Source organism: Xiphophorus couchianus, chromosome 1, assembly GCF_001444195.1.
Source record: "Xiphophorus couchianus chromosome 1, X_couchianus-1.0, whole genome shotgun sequence".
NCBI lineage: Eukaryota > Metazoa > Chordata > Actinopteri > Cyprinodontiformes > Poeciliidae > Xiphophorus > Xiphophorus couchianus.
In genome coordinates, this window is record NC_040228.1 from 22,212,356 (window position 1) to 22,231,074 (window position 18,719).

The 18,719-nt window shown below is 36.1% G+C and overlaps 1 protein-coding gene across 2 annotated transcripts in view; it reads right to left on the bottom strand.

Moving 5' to 3' along the window:
• LOC114141689 (acid-sensing ion channel 1A-like) overlaps positions 1–18,719 on the bottom strand; it is a 75,287-nt gene that overhangs the window by 24,766 nt on the left and 31,802 nt on the right. The window lies entirely within an intron of this gene.

Here is an 18,719-nt window from a genome sequence, read left to right on the forward strand (position 1 = left end):
AAACCCGAAAACATGCAAATTGTTTGTAGTGTAATACATCCCCTTTAAGCTCTTCGTAATGTTGCAGTACTTGTAGATAATTGCACCAAGTTACATTTCAATATTCAAAGCAGCTCTCAAGAAAGTATTTTTAAATATAATTTAGAATTTTGCTTAAACAGCTACATTATAATGTCAGTTAATAACCTGAATTTACTCTTCAGGCCAAATTGTGTCTCTGGGTTGAAGAGAATCAGTGTAAGATTTGTGAGATCCTCACAATCACACCTCAGGGGTTTTCCATGTCGCAGGCACACAGTCCACTCTGCTAATATCCTCGGCCCACAGATAGATCCTCAGCAGAAACACTGGAAGAAAAATATTCTGTGAAGTTTGAAATCGTGGTAATTAGATGAACGATGAATATTAAAGTTCAGCCTGTTTAACTTGTCTACGTTTTCAAGGATTTTATTTTCTCCTACTGAATTTTTGGCATTAAAGCCCTAAATAGTGGGAACAAATATATCTTGAATTACATTCTGCAGACTTTTTAGGTTTTAGATGTTTTTTGATTTCTTGTTCAAACTTCTTGTTATTGGCTGCTTGACATTTTTCAGGATGTTTTCCTTTTTAAATCATAGGTGCAGTAATTTGTCTTGTAGATAAAGGAGCTGAAAAGCTCTTAATATTAAATAAAATTATCACATTCTCTGGGAATATAGATTACAGATTCTATATTTAATTTATTACAAGTTGACAAGTACCAGGAATTCATTGTTTATTTATTTTTCTGCATATTTTCTATGCTTACAGTGTACTTACAGAGACTTTTTACAGCAGTTTAATGGTATATGGAAAATCCCACCTTTGATATTAGTACATTTATTAAGCAATAGGAAAAAATGTTATAAAGAAATAATATTTTTTTTACAAGATCTGGTTTTCTCTGAGGTCAATACAAATTTTCTTAATATGGACTTCTTTTCCTCACTGGATAAATGTACTAAGGTTGGATTTTTCTTAAAAAATGTATGTAAAAATAAAACATGAATATATTTTAGGTTTTGATTTTACATCTCAAACATGCCAGTAAACGTGAAATGCATTGTGTAGATTAATGGTGTCCAAACTTTTGGCCATTTGGGTCAAATTTGCAAAGTTTATAGTACTAATAGACCACAATTAAAAAAAATTAAAGAGTTGCATATGGCTGCATTTTTCTCTCGGTATTTTAGACTCTTTAGCTCTTAAATTTTCACAATTATTACATAATAATCAACTCGTTCTGCTTACATTAAGGAGAAGTATAAATGATTTAGTGAAATTTAGTGTAGAAGCTGCAGATTGCAACCAACTGTGAGCATCTCTTACAAACTTATGATTAAAAGCTAAACACAGCTGGCTGTAAAATATGCTCTCAGTTTGTGCCTAATGGGCTTCTGTACAAACATACAGAGAGAAAGAGGAAGAAATTGTTGGTTATAAACTGAAAGGAATACAATGACGCCCATTTTCTTGCAGCACTTACGAGTTTATTATCTTACCAGTTGGTTCCTTCATGAATATAAGTCACCATTTATTTCTGTGGAAAATGCATCTGTCTTTTGGTTTTAATTTAATTGAGAACAGTCTGAGAAAAAGACATACAGTCACATTTAATAAATTAGAATAAGTGTCCAGATGAGGGTCATTTGTCAGATTAAAATGTGTAAATTCAGAACAATTAGAAAAACCCCCATCTGTGTGTCAGTTTATGAAATAATGTGGATAATATTATTACTACTATTATCATTGGTGTTTCTCTTGCCAATAATACAACAGTTTTTGTTTGTTTATTTTCTTGGTTTTTGTCAATTCAAACAAAATTCTGATTGTTCTTAACTAAATCTAATTAAATCCGAATCAGTGCTAACCCCCTGCGCCACCACAGCACGCCCCACGTTTGGAGGCCTTAGTCCTCAACGCGGACGTCGTGGGTTCGATTCCCGGTCCCGACGACCTTTGCCGCATGTCTTCTTCACCTGCCTACTGTCTAAAAAAAATACGAGCCACTAGCGCTGCAAAAACTCTTCGGAGAAAAAAAAAAATCTGAATCAGTAATTAAACTTAAATATACATTTGATGGGTTAACTATTAAATTAGTATGTATAGTTTATTGGATTCATGTAATATATGTAAGGTTATGTAGGCGATGTGAAGATAAATGGATAAGAAGTGGAAATATAGATAAATTTACACTTCCACCCACTCCTTTGAATATGTAAAGCAAAGGTTTTGACATTTTGCTGTAAGTATTCTTGTACATATTCAAAAAGTAATAGAGATTTTTTAAAATTTTAACTGATTTCCTAAACAGTTTTTGAATGTTTTCTGGCATTTGTTGCTTTTTTACTTTGTGAGTAGTTTCACTATGTCAATAAATTTTAATAATTTAGATTGTACAAATAGTGCATTAATATCATCTCGATATCCGACCTTATGAATTATTCTTATTGATCTTTTTTGTAGTATTGTGAATGCCTGCAGTGTAGTTTTGCCCCATATCTTTGCGCAGATTATTAAATAAGATGCAAAGCTTTTGTTTTGTGACAGACTTGACATTTTTAACAGAGATATTTTTTGAAACTTTACCTAGAGCATTTCTGAATTTTGCATCAATAATGACAACTAAAAATGTATCTTCATCAAATCTTTCAATATTCAGCCTTGTATCTGTTTTCCTCTATGTGATCGGCACTTCCCAACTAATTATTTCTATTTTACTCAGCCTGTTTTCATTTAATGAGTTGCATCCTTTAATAGCTGTTTCACATCATCTCCAACATAAAAAATATTTATCGTCAGCAAATAGTACATTTTTCATTATCTCAGGTGCAATACGGCATTTACATAAATTATGAACAGTTTGGGACTAGGTACTAAGCCTTGAGGAACTCCACAAATAACATCCAAATATTTAAAACAAACATCTCCCAACTTCACAATAACTATGAAACCTCCTTGACCCATTTTGTCACTTTTTGTATTAATAAATTAGGATTTATTGTGTTTAATGTCTTTTTGGTACAGCAACCAGCTATTGAACATGATTTTTAATAAGCTCAGATTTCTGTATAAAAATGTTTTTATTGGTCTGATGTAATGTTCTAATCTCAAATGTTGCTTTCATTCGCTGTAAACAGAAAACCATCATAATTAACATCGGCAACAGAGAGAAAACATCTGTCTGCAATTATTCTGTCATTTGTTTCACTTAGTGAAATAAGTTATTGAATTAAATGAACTTTTCAGCAATGCTCTAATTTACTGAATGTGAATCCTCCTGAAGGCTATTAGATGTTTCGCTTAAAGGCTTTGTACATTTCTTTTCAGTTTATGATGAAAAATAGAGAAAAATTATTACTGAAAACAATCAAAAGACTTTTAATAATTTGGGTTGAGGTGTATGTATGTTTGTACAAAGATTTGCATTATAGTGTTAATATTTTCCATGGATTTTTCTTCCTGTTTTGTCTTGTTCAGGGTCGGGTAAATGGGAAAATGAGCACAAATACATTTATATAGCGTTCCTTTAGCAAATTAAAACACAAGATATTTATTATATTTCAGCATTACTGCAAAATTTCCTCATTGAAATATTTGGCTTTAAGCTTAAATAAAAGAATAAAATCAACCACTTCCAGGAGCAAAATTGCAAAATTGAACCCCTTGACTGAACAAATGTAGGTTTTGTGACGGTTGATCTCAGCATCACTCCTTCTTGACTCACAGGAGCGCCGGTTGCTTTGGTGCTCCTGCCTGTTTATTGCTGTACTGTCAGAGCAAAATGCTCTGTGCGATGCAGCAGCTCACAATTGGTCTGAAAGAGCTGTGACTGAGCAGAGCCTGGTAACGACGGGTTATTTCTGTCGAGTTTAAAATAGACCACATAGCCAGATGATTGCATGTCCGCCTGAGACGAGGACGGAGTGTTACCTGTGTGTAAAACGTGACTCTTTGTAATGGATGCTGCTTGTTATACACTTCCAGCCCAACATCTAGAAATCCACTCACCAAGGGATTTAATGATGGACTTCAATTAATGGTATCTTCAGTTGGAAATAGGGCTGGAATTAGGGTTGGAAGTTGTTGGAATTGGGGTTGGGATTAGGGTTGGGATTAGTTGCAATTAGATTTGAAAGGAGGATTGGATTCTGACCAAGAAAGATGAACCTGGTGCTAAAGTGACACATCACTGAATTGTTGTTGCCCACATGGATACATTTAACCTTATGATTGCAAATATTCTGCTCTCAGATCACAATAAGACGAAAAATGTTGGATGAGACATTTAGGTCTAAAAACACTCGATTGTCCAGGATGTTGGTGGCAGATTGATGCTGAAGGTCTGTTTCACTTTAACTGGTGCCGCGCACAAAGTGGAGGACAAACTAGATTATTCAATTTCATATTAAATCAGCAGCCAGTTGATTCAAACATGGACATATTTAGATGTACCAACAGGAAAATTACCCCAAACAGGAATTATAATTGGTTTTGGAACAGATAAATCAGACTGACATTAGGCTTTAGAAATACCCCAGCCATATTTAATATTTATTTACCATGATTAAATATTAAAGGATCAACCAATTTAAATGAACAAACATTTCTGAAAAACAAGGGGTGAAATTATGCCAGAAACTGGTGTATCTTGTAAAGGAAAATGATTAGTTAAGTGCTAAAATACTTACAACATGTGTAAAGGAATATTAAGCATTTTTATTGGAAAAACAGGCTTTGTGTGACCCTTTGAGATGGCCCAAGGAGACAAGCAGACGCCTTCCACTGTCTGCTTAAAGAGCACACAAGGGCCATAAAGTAGCATCTCCATGGAAACGGCAGCTGGAATGTGGGACGTCAAAACTCCAGGGGAGTCTGCGAGATTTATCTCAGGACTTCGGTGCTGGGGACAGTCGTACCCAGTACCTCTGAGATTAAGTGTTCTTCCCCTTCTGGCTTGACGGAGACCAGACGCCCGTTCGAGTTGGGTGTAAAGGGGGAGACTTCTCAGGTTTCTCTGGGGGCCGAAACAGGTCTCTGATTGGTTGAATTACGGAACGCCTTCTTTGCATATATTAAAGTGAGGAAACGCCTAGTCAGTATAAAGTACAATGTAACGCTAATACAGGGAGAGAGTTTTTCCATTTTTCCTCTCCACGTTGGGCGCCGTTGTCTGTCTATGTGTTCTGTGTTCGTTTGTCTATCCCTTGTGTGTCTGTTATTTTATGAGTTAATGCATATCTCTGTATCTCTGCAGCTTTGTTGTTCATCGCTTTCTATGAATTAAACTCTGTGATCTGTGACGTCAACACGCTGTGTTAGTTTCGTTTTAGCAGGACGCCGCCACTCGCCAAGGACTCGGGAGAGAAAAGAGGAAAGAGCCAAAACTTTTTGTCCAAAGCTAGCATTAAATGATCATCTTCCTCAACAATCTACAACCTGCTGAAGGACACTTAACCAAAAATGAGTGTGTTTATATTAAATTAAATCTATAAAACAACCAAAACTAAATTATTGTTTTAAAAATCAACACAAAATACGAGTTATTAAAACATTTGTGCTGATGATGAGTCTGACCAGAACTGGATGATTTGTATTGATAGATTTTGTCTGCTGTGTCCAAAGGTTTTTGAAAACTTGCAAATATCATCTTGTTCATGCATGTTCAATCATATTTTGCATGTAATGATGAGCCCTGATCGTATTTTGGCAGCATGAGGAACAATTTATTTTGCAGAGCCTAAAAGCTGCCACATTGTCTTCCACCTGACACAAACCCACTAATGGCCCCGAGGAGACATTTAAATTGCAAGTTTCCATTTGCATACGCAACTTTTTTCCTGCGCTGACGTAAATTTCCCCACGTCTTTTGTTGCCTCACATTTTCGCCACGTTTACGTCAGTGTCAGACTGTTTTTAAAAATTATTCAAACTGCATAAAATAATTCAAATCCATGCCCATTAATGTCGTGGTTGAGCAGCATCAATGCCACTTTGAAGCGAATGTTGGGCAGACGAGGAAAAAATCTCCACATTCTGTGCATCCCGGATTCAAACCAACCGCTAAAATAAAAGAGTTAAACAAAAGAAGAAGACTCCAAGTAAGCATGGTCATTTGTTGCTGTGGAAACAAATACATACCTGGTAAAAGTATCATGGATGGCGTAATTATTCACACCAATTGAACCTTCTTACATTTTGCCACTTTCGGATGTTTGTGTTTAGTTTTAATCACAAACAAATTTGACAGACCAGGAGATAATAGAAATGAAAAATATGCACGTTTTCTTCCTGTTTTAAATAAAATTCTGAAAAGTGTGGCATGCCTTTGCAATTACAGCCCTAAGTAGCTCCTTTGTAGAACCACCATTCACAACTTTTGGGAATATATCTGCACCAGATTTGCACATCTAATAAAATATCTCAAATTCAGTACGTTAGCTAGGAACATTTATTTTTATGTGTTTTAATAAGCACACTTTGACAGAACCCATTCTACTACACAAAAATAAAAAATCATGAAGACATCACACAGCCACCAATTGACAAACATTACATTTTGTTGAGTGCCATCATCAAAATCATCAAATTTTTTGGTCAATGTTTCATTTGTTATGTTTCAAAATCAACTCTGAACAAGTGTGTTTTAGTCAAGATTTAAAGGAAGTCAGTGTTTCAGCTGTTTTACAGTTTTCTGGAAGTTTGTTCCAGATTTGTTGTGCATAGAAGCTGAATGCTGCTTCTCAGTGTTTGGTTCTGGTTCTGGGGATGCAGAGCAGAACTAGAAGACCTGAGAGGTCTGAAAGGTTGACAGAACAACAGCAGATATTTAATGTACTTTGGTGCTAATTTATAAACTAGCAACAGTATTTTAAAGTCTATTCACTGAGCTGAGAGTTAAACTGGGGTGATGTGCTCTATCTTCCTGGTTTTAGTCAGAACATGAGCAGCAGCGTTCTGGATCAGCTTCAGCTATTTTTCGACAAGTATTTAGCTCCTCCTACCTTCCTATTAACTCCATTTATGTCCTAACTTTAGTAAACAAATCCCTTTAGCATGTTTTTCAACATTGAACTGGTGTGTTTTGAGTGCTGTGCATATTTGCTTTCTGCCACACCTACTGATTGTTGTAGCCAAAACAGAGCACTGTTTTCCATGTTCTCTTTTTCAGGACTTCTTATGACTTTCTTTCAACCAAGGGCGTAGGTTTGGTCTACGTTTTGGTGGGACCTTACAACTTACTCACCAACTCACCAGCATTTAAAATGAATGCTGCCACTGCGTAGTATATTGAAATATTAAACTAATCAATGTAGATTTTCGTTTATTTATTTTGTTTTTGTTAAAAAATACATATGTTTTTTTTTTTTATTTATATGGCAAAAATTGGTCGGGACTATTTTATATCCCTTGAATATTGGTCGTGACATGTTACGACCGTCCATACCCAAACCTACGCCCATGCTTTCAACAATGGCTTTCTTCTTGCCATGACTAATAAAAGGCCCTTTGAGAGATTCTCCCATCTTATCTGAGCCGTGGATCTCTAAAGCTCCTGTATATCTTCTGGGTAATACTCTGGTTTTCCATTCTGGTAGTTGGGCTTGTTGTGTGTTATTCTGCTTTCATTATTTGAAGATAAATTGAGATATTCAAAAGGTTATGAGCTAATCCTGCTTTAAAGTTCCTCTCAGCTTATCTGTCTTCTTTTGTTTTCATTGTGCTTTTTTGTCTACAGAAGAACTGTATTTACACCGAGATTAAATTACACAACCTATTGTAATGGATTTATTTAGAGATATCCGTTAAAAGCAGGTTGAACATCACACTTTCCAGTTTTTATTTGGAAACCATTTGGAAACCATGTATTATTTTTTGGCCAGATTTTTTGTGGTCAAAAAAATCACACACTTCTTTCTCTTAGTCTATCAGAGAAAATCCTGGTAAAATACCATAAAGTCTGCAGTTGCAATGTGACAGAATGTGGAAAGGTTTATTCAGTCTGAATGCATCTCTAATCTCTTGCAGAAAGCCTCTCATAGCAGTGTAGCTGCACACTCGTAGACCTATTTTAGGAAAAACGTGATGATTCAACATCTGAGTGGCTGTAATAAGAAGTAGATGACCTCCGGTGGGGGGGGGATGGGCTGCAACCAGCTCACAGAGTAGATCCACACTGAACTGGGAGCCAGACAGAGCAGCGTCCTGAGCTCTTGTTTACCAGAGAAACTAATCACTTGGGACTGCAACCCCAGCAGAGGAGGAGGAAGCCATCACCCTCATTAATAAGAAAACATCAACAGACAGATAGAGAAGCGCTGCTGGAGCATTTTTATTTCTGCGCTGGAGAAGAGCACCTTTCCGCTCCCGTGCAGCTGACAAACCCTCCTTTCATCAAACATCTTTCATGTCTTGCTTTTCCCAAAATACCACCCAGCTGAAGGTGGGACGAACCGCAATTAATGAACGCAGGCGGTACTTAGGGGACTCCTAACAGTATCTTTTTTTTCTTCTTTTGGTGCAGTTTAGAGGGCGGGAAAGCTGTCAGGAGGGAGAACGGGCCCTGCAGCTGTAACCCCCGGAGTGAACCTCCTCCATGTGACAAATTTCACACTCTGCTGAGATAAATCTGCTGAGACTTTAGGTATCTCAGCTTGTCACATGCTTTCGCTGAATACTAAAAGATAAATCCGTTTTGCAGATAATGCATGTAAGCAACTCTAGTGCAATTCCCCTTAAAAAAAAAAGTGCTGCACACACCTGTCCAATTCCACAGCAGCATGGGAAATTCAGGCTGCGGGGAAAGATAACAGACAGCATGCCACATTCGACCTATCAAAGGAAATACCTAGTGTGGAGACTGGAACAGATGTTGCACCATGTTAAGATAATCCATGAGCCACTGGCTGCTTTCTTATTTATTGAAAACCTTTAAATATGTCACCTGTGTGGCTTTGAAACACTTGCAATGAACGCCATTGTCCGTGTGTTTATATTTTTTGTTTTTAACATACAGTTTTGCTTCATGACTCTAGTTTATAGTAAGAGAAAACAGCTTTCCTAGTGGCCATGGTCACATGTGAAAAGGTAATTTTGCCACAAGCTCTTGCAGTACCATGTGATTTGTCTCTCACGTCACTGCGGAGCCATTTTGGCCCAAACATTGCTTAAATTCAGGCATCAATTAAAGCATTGACAGCTGCTTTTCTGAAAGCAACATATTAGTTGATATTAGTTTTACTCCAGATGTAACAGGATGAACATTTTCCAAATGTTTCAAAACTTTGTCTCCTCGTTCCACAGAATATTTTCCAAAATGTTCTGTTCTGTGTTTTTGCAGAGATGGAGCTTTCGAGTCAGTAGTGATTTTCATCTGCTTCGGTAAATCTCTGAGAACCGGCATCATGTAGGTTTAGCTGTGCTCTAAACCCAGTGGTTTAGAGATAAACCAATGGGTTTAGAGCTGCGCTGTTGGATGAGTCAATGATTGAGCATTCACTCCTGTCCATGTTTCATCATTTGTGGAAAACGGTTTTCACTGAGTTTCACCAAAGTCACAAAACCGTAGAAATGGCTTTATAATAGTAGAAACTTTCTTTTTCAATTGCATTTGAAATTTTTGGATGAAAGCTTGATCTTTTAGTCTACTTCATGTTGCCAGACAGGTTCTTGACTCTAAATGTTTGCTAATCAGGCCTGTGAATATCTAGGAAAAATTATAGGTATATTTTTGAGTAAAATGAACATTCTTCTTTTATTCTGTGAACTACTGAGAACATGTCTCTGAAATTCAAAGAAAAATTCTTTTATTTATTTGCAGAAAATGAGAAACGGTCAAAATAACAAAAAAGATGCAGTGCTTTCAGGCCTCAAATGATGCAAAGAAAACAAGGTCATATTCATTTAGAAACAACAATACTAATGTTTTAACTCAGGAAGAGTTCAGAAATCAATATTTGGTGGAATAACCACGAGGGTTTAATGCAATGGTCTCTTAATTTCTTCCAGAGTTGTATAATCACAGTTAATTTAATAGAAGATCACGGATACAAGCTGCTGAAATGAATTATTTTCTCCAAATTTAATCTGTTATATTCTACTGGCGAAACTTTGAATTATCACAAGGCTTGAAATACTTTAAGAGTTTTGTTTCCAAAATGTTCCTACCACCTGAATAGCTTTAACTGTTCATAAAAAGAGAAAAAGAAAATATTTCGCTGTGAGACTTTATGGAAAAGGAGCTGATATTGTTTTTTTTGTTGTTGTGCACAGTGTTTTAAAGAATCGATTCCTTTTTGTTCGCCTCCCTTTATGCACGTTTTTCTGTGTGCTTAAGACAGCGGGAGGAAAGGAGCAGCAGTGTTTACTGTGGCGCCTGACTCGGCTTCCCTGCTGCGCGCTGTCAGAGTCAAAAGGACAACAGGCGACCACAGAAACATCACACAGAACATCGGCAGCTCACACGCTTCTGGAATCACATGGAAATCAGATTTCCGTTTCCCCTTTCACTGAGATTTTTTTTTTTTTGATGAATTATTATATATTTGTTGTCAAATGTAGGAAAAATGTTGGAGAAATATAAGAAATATAAGTTCCTCTTGAGCTAAAAGATGTTTTTGATGCTTCTAGTCTAGGAGATCTGCAGCAGAATATTCTATGCTGAGTCACATGAAGAGAAGATAAATTAATATTTATGTTCTATAAATGTATTTAATTAAATAAACCATAAAATTAGTTTTTGTCTGTAAGGTGAGGATGAGGTTCTCATATTATAGAAATCTATAATAATTTCCTTGTTTATCCTAAGATTGTTCCCTGAACTGCATACTGCCAGTTTTTGGATTTTAGGTTACACTTCGATTGATGTTTTCAAGCATTTATTTCTGTTGATTATATATTCAGCTTACAAAAATGAAAATATGACATTTAAAGTTACAATATTGCATTTTATTAGTCAAAAGAAAAACATGTTTGATGCAGATATACTGGTCTAATGAAAACTGTATTTAATACCAACCAAAAAGTCATTTTCAAAGGTAATTTTAATCTAAGAAATGAGCCGCATCAGAACATATATTCTATTAAATTGGATTTTAAAAAATGCTCATACTGCTTATTTCATTAGCTCACACAACAAATATTTCTTAGTATGAATTCATATACAGAATGGAAACCATGTTGGCACAACAGCTAACTTCTACAGTCTTCCTTATTTCTGCTTTTGGGGTTAATGCCAATCACCGCAAAGCAAAATGAAAGTTGCTCCTGGATTGCTTTCCAAGCTGCTTATTCTTCTGAATATTTTAAAGTTGCAAATTTTCTGAGCATAATTTGGATTATGAGGTTAGGTTTTGTTTTAAGATGGGTGAAGTTTCTGTCACACACTCAAATTTGATGTTAGCTTCAGATAAACTAACAACTATTTGTGGAGTCACAGATATTTTATGGAATGTAATCCGGATTATTTATGGAACATTTACATCTCTAAACTACCTGTAAGAAAAGTAGTTTGGGAAGCTGAAACACAAATGCACAACGTTCCTTGACTTGCCATTGGCTGGTGTTTAAAGGACAACCAATCAAGGAGTGCTATTCATTTTCCCTGCTGCTGATTGGCTGTCTCCCAAAAGTGGAGATACAGAATATTGTAGATGACATTTTATTCGGTAGTGATGAAATGCTTTCCATTTTAATTCATAATATTAAGTTATATTTAGTGTTTAAGCTATTAAAAGATGCAGTTGTAAATGTTTCTAGAAAAATGATTTTAGCTAGCCGCTGTATATCATGTAGAGACAAGTTTAAAGATATTAAAGCTGCATTTTTCTTGTACGTCAAAACCAGAAGTCTACATTGTAAGTAAGAAAAAATAAATATATCACACTCAAATTATTTGCTGTCTTGATGTCATTAAAGCAGTTTCACAGTAGAATCTCTCTCTGCTAATAAGTTTTTTTAGGGTTTCAATGCATTGAGTTGTAAGAAATGTGATTTTATCACCATTTTTCACTAATGAAATTGATCTCCACCACAATTAGCAAATCCCACCAGTTTCTCTGACTAGAACTCAGTCGATGTTGATGTGTGTCTTTATTAGACTTTTAAGGTTTTAACAGAATCTCCAGGCCAAAATCCCAAATTATTCCTAAAAGGTATAAAGTCCTCCACTATTGCTCACCTTTGCTTACAGCTGTTTCTATGTGGCAGTGATAGGAAAATGAGCAGACTCAGTGTTTACCTACTGGAACTGACAAATTGAATTACCACACAAACGGTAGGGTAATGAGCAAGAAATAAAATTTTGATGCGGCCTTGAGGCAGGAAGTGTTTGTTGAGATGTTTTTATAGCAGCTCTGTTTAGGACTAAGGTCAACTACTGAACAAAAGCTGCACACACAAGATTGGTGAGCAAATAAAAATGGTACATTTAATCTCGGAAGAGCTGGGAGTTCTGCACAAACGCGTTTCAAAATGCAATATTTAATATCTTTATTCTCGTAAAGTGCATCAATTTGTGTGTGTTTTATAATCTCTCTGTGTGGAAGAAGCATTTTTATTCGACAGTAGATCACAAAAATGAGGCACTTGGCAACAGTGGGAATTTCCAGGAATGTGATTCAGTAAAGCTATCAGGAAAATCTGCAAATAAAACTTGTAGATAACTTTTCTCCGTTACTGGGTTTTCCTCTCAGTCAACACATAATTCACAAGGATTTTCTCTTCTAAAGTTCTTCATTTGAGACTTGTTATCTTAATCGATTCAGAATAAAAACTTATCAACTATGGTGTAGGGAGATCTTCTGTTTGTTTTATTAACTGGGATGTGTTTTTTTGGAGGCGTCTTACTGTGTTGAATGTTTTTTATTTTCCTGCTGCCATTAGCTCATCTTCATTATCTGTGCTTGTTCTGAATTGAGCCTAACTTTGTGTCCACTGAATAATAAAAATAAAGATTTTTTATTATTCTTCACGGCTAAAGTGATGCCAGAATTTGTGAATTGTTGCTAAAAAATATATATAACAGAAATGTTTTCCGCTGAATTTCTTGCATCATGATATCTTTTCCTCTGACTTGTCGGCTATGCATTCATTTTCTTCATTATTTGTTGCATCATTACTGTCACATCATAGCTGTCAAAGGAAATGATGAAATAAATAAGTTGTATAACTGAATTATTTGTTAATCTTTGGCCTAAATAATGAATAAACTGCATTTAGTTTCACTCTGTGTAATAAATGGGTGTAGCTGCTTAGATTTATAAAAGAAATGAGTGAAGCATGTGTGTGCCAATGCGAACCACCATTTATTAAAATGAATTTGTGAAAATCGACTGCAATTTTTTGTTTGATTTTTGCTCAGCCAAATTGTGACCTTTATAAATCTGCTGCTTTTGTTTGAACTACAGCATCATAATAAAGATGAAAAGCTGTTTTATTCTTAACATTTTTATAACAAGCTCAAAGCTGCAGGGAAGGAACAGCACTTCTTTCCTTCTGAAAACGGGGTACATCGATGGGGTAGCGTTGAAATTCCTCTCTTGCTGACGAACCGGGGGGGAAGTCTGGGTCAGAACGACCTTCTGTTCTGCCTTTGAAGCAGTGTTGACACGAAACCGCAAGCAAAGATTTGAAACACAGTAAGAAAGCAGTTTCCAACTGCACAGTCAAAATAAACTGACACAAAATAAACTAAACCTTTCCACATTTGTTACGTTGAAAGGAGTTTTGGGGGAATCTTAAATAAAGAAATGTATGACTGAGCTAGATTTCAAACTTTTTCTTAAAGAAATTAAAGTGTGTAAAGGTTCACCTTCTAGCATGAAAACCCGAAACATACAGCCAGAGCTACAACTGAGTGGCTTAAATCAAAAACATACTTGATGTGTTAGAGCGGTCCAGTCAAAGGTCAGATCTAAATCCATTTAAAAAAGTTTTAAAGGGGCAGTATTGTGTAAAATTAACTTTTTTGAGCTTTACATCCATGTTATAATGTTATCCTCTCATCAAAACATACATGTAGTGTTGTTATGATTCTTTCATTAATATTTGAGAAATCCTTACATGACTCCCCAACTCAGTTCCTTCAGACTAGCCAGCAACAATTAGCAAACACCTGGTGGACCTGCGCATCGGGTGATATGAGCCACTTCAACGCTGGTAAAAACATTGTTAAAGGATTAATAGAGTAGCGATGTTGTTATGGCTTCCTGAACGTGAAGGTTTTAAAGAGACAGAAACCCAATTTCAAAGCATTAAATCACAAAGTAACATTTATTTTACATCATATTTGGTACATGCAGCTTTTTTTAACAACTGAAGTTAACATAATTACTTGATTGTGCTACAAAATGGCACTAAATGGCTGGAAAACACAAGACTGTCCCTTTAAAATACAAACAAAAAGTAATTTTTCACAAAACAGAACGAGACATAAGGCCATCTGTGTTTTGATTTCACACCTGCAGTTTTGTAAGTATTGACATCAGTGCCGTCATGCATGTTCAGTGAGAATCACACCTCTTACAGTCAGAGTAATAACGGGTTGAGTGAAACTTAGATCAGGTTTCATGTGAAAGCTACACTAAAGAGGCCATTAGGCATAAAAAAGCAGAGACGGTGGACAAGGTTGTGGAGGCTGGGTGTAAAGCTGAGCTGGATGAACCCACATGGGAAACGTTCACAAATAACCAGAAAGTCTTGAAAATTAGAACAATATTTCAAATTATATTGAACAGAAACAGGAAGTGAAGTGATAGAGAAAAGCAATCTGTGACAGACTGATAAGAAAAACATGCTCTTACACAGCCAGCCATTTCCAAAAACACACAAACTATAATTATTATATGGATTTAACTTGTTTTCTTATCAGTAAGATGTTCAGAAAAGCTTCTGTTTGCTAGTTTCTTTTCCAGTTTTTGTTTGGTTTTGATTAATTTTAGTAATCCCACTGAGATTTATAATGCGATTATTTTCAGTGGAGGCTAAGGGTCAGTGCTGTTCCGCATCGTGACAGAAAAGAAAACACGACAGCTTGTTCAGGCAGAAGCTTGCCATCATCTAAACACATATATGGGTTCTTCACAGTGGGCATGTAACAACACAGCTGTGGATATAATCTTCTGTGAACAGAGCTGCTAAAATCACGAAAAAGACGAGGAAAACAAGCACTGCAGCCGTCTATGTAGTCTGGAGTAACAGGTCTGAGGAGCGGCTAATGAGAAGCATCACTCAAAGCAACCGCATCGTTTTTTCCTTTTCAAATCAAAATAAATAATGCAATCAAATGACAACTTGATGAGTGTCTCGCTGCGGCACAAATCAAAGAGAAACCCGGTCCCAGAAATGCGCGGCACACTTTTCAGAGCAACATTACACCAACTTCTCTCAGCCACGGACGAGGAGATCCAGACAGCCGATGCCTTCAGCACGCGTTGGAAACACATGGCTCTAATAGTGGGAGCGGTGTGACAGAACGAGCTGGGTGACTTGTTTTGAGAGAAGAAAAAGGGTAAAAGAAAAAGAAAAGTGGAGCACTTGTCCATTTTATAGCGTTGGCTGTCTGTTCTCTATTCCCTTCAGTAAAACCTCAGCTGACTCTCAGTCACTCTTGTATGCTGAAATGGTTTCACAGATACTCTCACTGCATTCAGGAGTGGCATGCAAAGAATCCCAACATTTCTGTATCTGAACTCCCTGCATTTCTGAATAAAATATGAAAAGTTCGCCGATTGTTTTCCCCTTTTCCTGCCCCCCAAAACGACTTCCAGCCTGTTCTTTGAAGCTACATGTCTAATGATCAGATGCCTCGGTGGTTACTCAAAGCAAAGAAAGACCTGAGGGCATCCAAGAGCATGCTGGGATTTAGGTCCTCTCCCCCTGTGCCCCTAAAAATTGCCAAGCTGCTACAGAAAGTGGACAGATGGAGGTGGAGGATGTACATTTGGTACTAACCTTTGAGGTAATCATCTGGGGTTTTCACTCATTCACATGCTGCATGCAGGACTCTCACCTGCAAGACGTTGCCTGCTGTACTCAGATAAAGCTCTCAAGATAATCCACATGATTGATAATAGACAATCTAATCATCACTAACGAGGTGCTTCTCTGCATTTTACTTTTAAAGCAATAAGTTGTTATACAAATACACAATTCAAACCCCTTTTCACATTTTGCCACGTTATGAGCACAGATTATTGAGATTTTATGCGACAGACCAACAATCACATCTTTGCACATCTACACACATTTAATTTTCAGTACATTTCTATTTGTAAAATATCTTAAGCTCAGTTAAACTGGACCGAGAGCATCTGTCCAGTATCAAAGTTTTTCCGGCCTCCAACAGATTTTCTTCCAGGATTAACTTTTGATTAGCTTCATCAAACTTAGCGTCAGTCCCGCATCACCACAGCATTATGCTGCCTCCACTATGGTTTTAACCCTCTAAGTTTGTGGGTTTGCACACACTCACAAACTCACCCCAACACACTTATCGTCCAAAATACTCCTAGCAAAAATCCAAAACGTCTCTGTGCTCCATTCTCTTCTCGTCTCTATATTTCTATCCAGAGCCTTTCGCACCACGTCTCTCATTCTTCCTCTCCCAGGATGCCGACAAAAACCTTTTCATTGGTTGTTTCAGAAATGTGGCGCAATTGAGGAAATCGGAAAAATGGGTTTCATATTGCCTTCAAGCACTTTCTGGTCACAAAACGATCACTGAATGAGCAGCAAATGTGAAAAATGCACACAAAATAATGGCGAAAATTATTGATCAAATCTCCAGCGTTAAGTGACTTCTGAATCATTTGGTTGCAAGGAATTTTATTTAAGGGTATCAGAGTAAAGGCAGTGAATAAAAATTGCTCTCATACTTTACCCATTTTTATTTGTAAAAGTATAAAATCCCAGATATATCCCTTTCCTTCTTCTTTACAGTTATGCATATCTGTGTTTTGATTTATTGCATAAAAATCCCATTAAAATACACAGAAGTCTTGTTGTTTAAAAACTTTTTTTTTTGTATCAGCTGGCTTTTCTCAAAACTGATTTTCAATAAGATATTATTGATTTCTGATTAAAGTGGAAGGTGTTAGAAGACCAGACCAAAATGATTGGCTCTAGATGCATGTGAAGGTCAAGCAACACAAACAAGGAGGAATGAAAAATATTAAGACTTCAGGTTCAGTTTGGGACTTGCAGCACCACAAAGCAGCCTCACCATAACATGGTTGTACTGATGAGTAACAAATGCTGGAAACCCTTTTAAATACTGCTTAAAATAAAAAAAACAATCGTGTTTATGTAGCATTAAACAATTTGAATAACAGAAACTTTATGATTAGCATGGATATAATCTTTAATTTTATGTTTTCTAGGCCACAACTCTTAAAAAAACTTGGTAAAGTTAAAGCTGCTCAATAATATGGGGGCATAGGCTTTAAAAATATGGCAAAAAATATATATTTAATCGATAGACATGACAGTACAGACAGTAACACATCTTTTTAGTGAAAGAATTATTTTCCCAGTAAATATTTTCTGAAAGAAACATGAAATAACCCCATTTTTTTCTCATGCCAGTGTGACAGTGAGCTGAGAAATTGAAAAAGTAGCAGCTATCATTCACTTCTTTAATTACAAATATTCTTTTTTTCCATCCACACATCAAAACATGCAGCCTCACCACCACGTTACTCTCTTTTTACTCACTTTATTCGACCAAAGTGACAGTTTTAATTGTATGAATATTATCTTTATCTCTGGTTTCCAGCAGCTTTCTGCCTCTCCTAACGTTTCATTATGCATCCCTCCTTTCTTTCACCGTATCTGAGCGTGTGCAGCCCACTTCCACAAAGTGGAACTCGTTTGTCTGTCTTCAAAAGCTAATGGTGCCCATAATGGCTGCCACTCACTCAGAGTTATCTCCACTCACTGATATCAGGGTGTAATTAAAACAACTCTGTCCTTAATAAGGTGTCAGAGCTGACAATGCAGTGTGCTGATAACAATTTTAAAAAAAGGACATATGTATATATAGACACATTCATTGACACTCCCTGAATGTGAGCAACATTAGAGTAATTTCCCAATATAAAAACAAAAACTCTACTTACTGCCAGTCCTTTAATAAGGTACTTATTGTGTTTAGTTACAATTCTTTAAGTTATGCTGCAGCATTATGCTAAAGCTAATTTTCATTCTTCAGTTCATCTCTGAACTGATAAGTGCTTCATCACTGCTGACTAGTGAAAAGAAAATCATTAATTTACCAAGCCTATTGATTTTTACTGTATATTAATTGCCTTAAAACTGAAAACCAACACTTTTTAAGTTTTGCAAAGTCATAAACAAAAGCATCAAAATCAGAAAATGGTTAGAAAGTGACACTTTCATGAATAAAAGAGAATAATTTTGCAATCCTATCATTTTTTTATTGCATTTACAGTCTTATTCAGTCAACGAGAATATTTGTTCTAATAAAACTAGATGTCAGAGTAAAAGTACCTCTTAAAAATAATAACCTTAACTAGAACAGAACAGAATATTTTCTGCCTTTGTGGAGAGATTCGGGTGCGCCAGCAGCAAAGTGGCAAAATGGAAGCAAATTTACAACATAAGAAAAAATACTGCAGATATTAAAAATATCATATTCAGCTCTCTGTTCTGTATTAAATATACTTTTTATTAGACCCTCC